Raw genomic sequence first — 5,871 nt, 5'->3', positions numbered from 1 at the left:
CGCGGCGGCGGCCCCACAACCTCCCTCCTCATTCACAAAAAATTGACCCACGTTGAACCATGATGCTGCTGCCCCCCGCCGGCGCCAAGCCGCGCGCTGATAGGCCGTCCGTGACGCCTATCAGCCTTGCTTGCCCCGCCTCGCCCGCGGCGACGCCTCAGTCATTGGCCGCTTCAGCCCCTCCCTCCTGCCTGGTTTCTAATGAAGAGCTCGTCAATTACGGCTCGACTCCGCCTCTCACCCTCACCATTGGTCCGCGGGGAAGCCTGGGTTCAGCCCTGTTTGCTCCCACCCCTCTTCAGCTGGCGGCCCAACGGCGGTCCAGACGCACCAATGAACGGCCGAGTTGTCCCGCCTCCGCCCGCCTCCCTACGCATGTCCCGGACTCCATTGGCTTCTGGAGCTGCCAATTCCAGGGGAGGGGCACGGCAAAAGACGCTCCAGACGCAAGCCCCGGGTGTTTCGCGGTTGAGAAAGCGCAGGGCACTAAGGCGAGTGTAACAGTAAATAGGGGTCCTGACTATGGCCAGAGCCGTTGGGCGCAGCCAGAGGGCTCCCCATTGTCGACTCAACGACCGGGGCTTCATGTCTGGGCTACTGACTCGCGTCTGGCAGGGTCGACCGCATCGCGGGCTGTGACAGAGGAGCCGGCCAGGCCTCGCCGTGGCTTCCATCTTGGCTCCTGGCAGCGAGTCACGTGGTGCTGCGTGCTTCCGGAGACGCTGGGGGTGCCCTGGGATGCGAATGCGCAGGCGCGGCGGCCTCGCCCTGCCCGGCGGCGGGAACGCGGCCTGAAGGCGGAGCCAGGCCCTGACAGTGGCACCCAGCCAGGGCCACGGGGATCAGAGCCATGTATGCACGGGCTTGGGCAGCGTGGGGGCAGACAGGGCAGGCTCCTCCTGCAGACATGGTGGCCCCCCGTTTAACCCGGTTTACCTTGAGACTGCTCGCGTGGGCTGCTCCGTATGGCGTCCCGATCACCGCAGCGTGGCCTTCGTAGTGGAGCCCAGGAAGCACCGCTCGTTACCAATCACAGGATTTGACTGGGAACCCTTCCAGAGGCCACCCGCCCGGTGGTCTCGATTACCTTCATTCCAAATATAGATCAGTCTTCAACTTCGAGGTGCCATCATATTTCTCAGAACCCCATGTCGATTGAGAAAATCCCTTTTGAAAAGGTGGGTCGAGGACTATCTTGTGATTCCCGCAGGAAATCCCAGAAAGTGAAATTTGCTGACCAGCCAACATTGTCAAGGTCGGCGTTACAGCGAGAGCAGCGCTTAGGTGAGTTCTTGGGAGGATGCTGCTAATACTCAGAAGAACAACACATTCCCTCCAGTCGATTCGGACCCATTGCTATCTTGTAGGACTGAATGCTATAGGACTGCCCCATAGGGTTTCCACGGCTGTGAATTGTTGTGTAAGCAGAGGGCTGCTGTTAGTAGCCCAGTGCTTAACTACTGTACCACTAGGACTGTTTAAAGGACAAAAAAAAAACAACAACCAAACTCGTTGCCATTGAGTTGGGCTTGACTCACAGCGACCCCTCGGGTTTCCGAGGCCGTATCACTATGTAAGTAGATTGCCCAACCTTCCTTCGGAGGAGTGGCTGGTGAGTTTGAACTGTTAGCCTTCTGGTTAGCAGTCAAATGCCTTAGGCACTATACCACCAGAGCTCCCTAAAAGGGATCTTCAAATTGCAGTGGTTAATAACTGTTTTGTCTTGTGAAGTGCTCCGCTTTCCTGATAAAAATGCTGTGTCTAATCCACATTTTTAATGAAATGGCTTCGACAGTTCGTTCATCTACAAATCGTTCCACCTTGCAGGATATCTGGAATCTGTTAGGATGTTTCACACCCCAAAATGGTGGCCTCTGCTTATAAAGATCCGAGATCCTACCAATCACGTCTTTTTAGATAAAACGATGAAGCGAAGCTCCTGGCTAGAGCAGCTTTTGTTGCAGCAAGGATGAGACTGGGCGAGCCCAGCAGCACTGCATCCAGGAGGTTGTTGTCGCCCTCAAGGGCCGGAATGTCTTACCTCGGCTCTGATCTCTGAACCCACAGGCCAGCGTTACACTGCAGCGTGGATACAACGAATCACACGAGAAACACCGTCATCTCTCTTGAGAATTCAGCCCATGGAGAAATTGCCAAAACCTAAAACCAAACCAGTTGCTGTGAAGTCACCTCTGCCTCATGGCAACCCAGCATGGGTCAGAGTAGACCTGTGCTCCAGTGGGTTTCGATGACAGAGTCTTCTACAGCTGTCAAGTCCGACATCATAGCGACCCTATAAGGCAGAGTTGAACTGCCCCATAGGGTTTGCAAGGCTGTAAATCTTTCAGCAGGCGGAATGGGTACAAGAACATCTGTTCTCTTTTTCCAGGGTGGCTTCACTGGGGGTGTCTGTTGCTGGGTTCCTGAGGACTGTCTTGCTGACTTTGTTCACAAGCAGCACAGAAGAGCCCAGTGGGACAGCCAGGCTTCTACACAGTGAAGGGGTAGTCTGTGACCCTGGGAGCTGAGGATGCAGGGGAAGAGAGGGGCTGCCCGAACTCCGAGTAACAACAGCTCTGGCTGTTGTCAGCTGCCCGCACTCAGCTCCACTCATGGCGACTCCATGTGCCACAGAAGAAAGCACTGCCCACTCCTGCCCGTGTTCATGGTGACTGATGAGCTCAATCCCTGGTTGTGGCCACTGTGTGTTCTGAGTGCCTTCCGAGACGGGGGGCTCGCCTTCCAGCACGATACCGGGCAGTGTTGTACTGCAACCCATAGGCACTTCCTGGGCTGGTTTTCTGAAGGAAACCGCTAGGCTTTTCCTCTTAGTCCATCTTAGTCCGGACTCTCTGCTCACATCTGTCTGCCCTGGGTGTTTGAAATCCAGTGGCTGGCTTCCAGCAGCACAGCAGCACACAGGCCACCACAGCACAACACACTGACAAATGGGGGTGGGAACAGCAACTTACGGCTGCAGGCTGCATATAAAGACATTTTACAGACAAGGGGCCCTAATGCAAAGTTGGTTTGAGAACGAAATGAATCCCAGTGTCAGAGAAATCAAAGCCTCAAATAAAAAATCAAAAATTAGAAGAAGTTCAGCAAGCTGACCAATTGTAACAGAAATATACAAAAAACAAAAACTTCTAAATATATGACCATCATTCAAATGGTAATTATAACTCAAGTCAGACAAGGGACCAGTCCTTGAAGAAGGGAATCGTGCTTGGTAAAGTAGAGGGTCCACTAAAAAGGAGAAGCGCCTGGGTGAGATGGTTTGACACGGTGGCTGCGACAATGAGCTCAAGCATGACAAACGTTGGGAGGCTGGCGCGGGACAGGCAGTGTCTGGTTCTGTTGTACATAGGGCCACTATGAGTTGAAACTGACTCAGCGGCACCTAAGAACAAGTTTATTGAGCATTTAGTATGTGACAGCCTTTGTGCTAAGCACTGGATATGAATTTGGAAAACCCCTAATTGCATTAGCAAAAGAAATTTTAAATACCTAAAGTATAAACTCAAAAAAGAAATGTACATTGTGTGAAGAAAATGACAACACGTTATTGAACAGAAAGCACATAAGAATAAATGAAGACACATAGTACTTTGTCTTGAGATTGGAAGATGTTGTATGGTACCAAGATCAATTTCCCAAATTAAGCTCCAAATGTAACATTCAAGTCCCATGGGACTTTTTGGGAATGGACAGAATGGTTAAGTCATTCATCTGGAAGAGTGAACATTTGAGTCAAAAGGAGAAATGAGGCGAAAATTATGCTTCCAGAAAATCAAACCTATTATCTCAGCTCCATGATACAAAAACGGTGGAACTGGCCCAGATCGATGGCAAATAATAGAAGGGAGAAAATAGTCCCCAGCAAGCCAGTGCTCACCAGGCTGGTGACACCAGCCTGCACATGAGCTCAGTGGTCCCAGGGCTTCGAGGCTGCTGGTTCTTCCAGGCTGTTTAGCCCCTGTGCCACCCCAATGGGAAATATTATGACTGTTACCCTGTAAACATTTAAAATACAATCAAGATGCCTTCTCAAAGCTGTGAGAAAAGAATGTGGTAGGACACCTGTCTGAGCATTTGGAGAGAAAAGAATGGAGTTGGGTTCCTACTTCATCAAGTGGAGAGAAGATTTAAGTGCTTTTGTTATTACAAAAGCCAAAAAAAAGTACTAAGAACACACTGTATGTGGACATTTCTACAAGGTTGTGGGATTCAGAGAATGCTATCAATGATCATAAGGGGAAATTTTGAGGAATTTGACTATGTGAAAATTAAAATGTGGGCTACAATCAACAGGAAAATGGATAAACCTATTGATATATTTATACAAGGGAGTGTTATTGATCATGTTGTTAGGTGGCAAGTTGGCACCAACTCATAGCAACCCCATGGACAACAGAACGAAACACCGTGCAGTCCTGCACCAGCCCCACAGTCCTGGCTGTACCTGAGCCCATCGCTGCAGCCACTGTGCCAGTCCATCTCGTTGAGGGCCTTCCCCTTTTTCAGTGACCCTCCACTTTACCCAGCATGACATCCTTCTCCAGGGAATGGTCCCTTCTGACAACATGACCAAAGTAGGTGAGACGAAGTCTGGCCATTCTCACTTCCAAGGAGCATTCAGGTTGCACTTTCTCCAGGATGGATTTGTTAGTTCTTCCATGGTACTTTGAGTATTCTTCACCAACACCAAACGAAAAAGCATCCACTCTTCTTTGGTCTTCCATATACGTTGTCTAGCTCTCACATGCATATGAGGCGATTGAAAAGACAATGGCTTGGGTAGGCATACCTTAGCGTTCAAAGTGGCGTTTTTGCTCTTTTGCAGCAGATTTGCCCGTGCAATGCATCAAAGAACTAACAAATCCGTCCTGGAGGAAGTACAGCCAAAAGGCACCTTGGAGGCAAGAATGGCCAGACTTCGTCTCACCTACTTTGGTCATGTTGTCAGAAGGGATCACTCCCTGGAGAAGGACATCATGCTTGGTAAAGTGAAGGGTCAGCAAAAAAGGGGAAGGCCCTCAACGAGATGGATTGACACAGTGACTGCAATGATAGGTTCAGGTATACCATGGTCATGAGGCTGGCACAGGACTGGGCAGTGTTTCATTCAGTTGTACACGGGGTCGCTATGAGTCAGGGCACAATGGCACATAACAACAACAATATGTTATTTGATTTCTCAAATACTGCTTCCATGGGTGTGGATTATAGGTCTAAGTAAAATAAAATCCCTGACAACTTCAATCTTTTCTCCATTTATTATGATGTTGTTTGTTGGTCCAATTGTGAGGATTTGTGTTTGTTTTCTTTTGGGGTGTAATCCATACTGAAGACTGTAGTCATTCTTGCTTCAAGTCTTCTTCACTTTCAGCAAGAAAGGTTGTATCATCTGCATGTTGCAGGTTGATAGTGAGTCTTCCTTCAATCTGAATGCCATGTTCTTCAATAGTCCTGCTTTCCGGATTATTTGCTCAGCATATAGATTGAATTTATGGTAAAAGGATACAGCCCTGACACACACCTTTCCTGATTTAAACCATGCACTATCCTTTTGTTTTGTTCAAACGACAGCCTCCTGTTCTATGTACAGATTCCTCATGAGCACAATTAAGTGTTCTGGAATTCCCATCTTTGCAATGTTATCCATAATTTGTTATGATCCACATAGGTGAATTCCTTCGCATAGTCAATAAAACACAGGTAAATGTCTTTCTGGTATTCTTGCTTTCAGCCAAGATCCATTTGACATTAGCAATTATGTCCCTCATTCCACGTCCTCTTCTGAATCCAGCTTAAATTTCTGGCGGTTCCCTGTCAATGTACTACTACAATCATTTTTTTTTTTTTTTT

Source organism: Orycteropus afer, unplaced genomic scaffold (assembly GCF_000298275.1).
Source record: "Orycteropus afer afer isolate SDZICR_OR568_19922 unplaced genomic scaffold, OryAfe1.0 scaffold00006, whole genome shotgun sequence".
Lineage (NCBI taxonomy): Eukaryota > Metazoa > Chordata > Mammalia > Tubulidentata > Orycteropodidae > Orycteropus > Orycteropus afer.
This window is presented reverse-complemented; position numbering follows the sequence as displayed.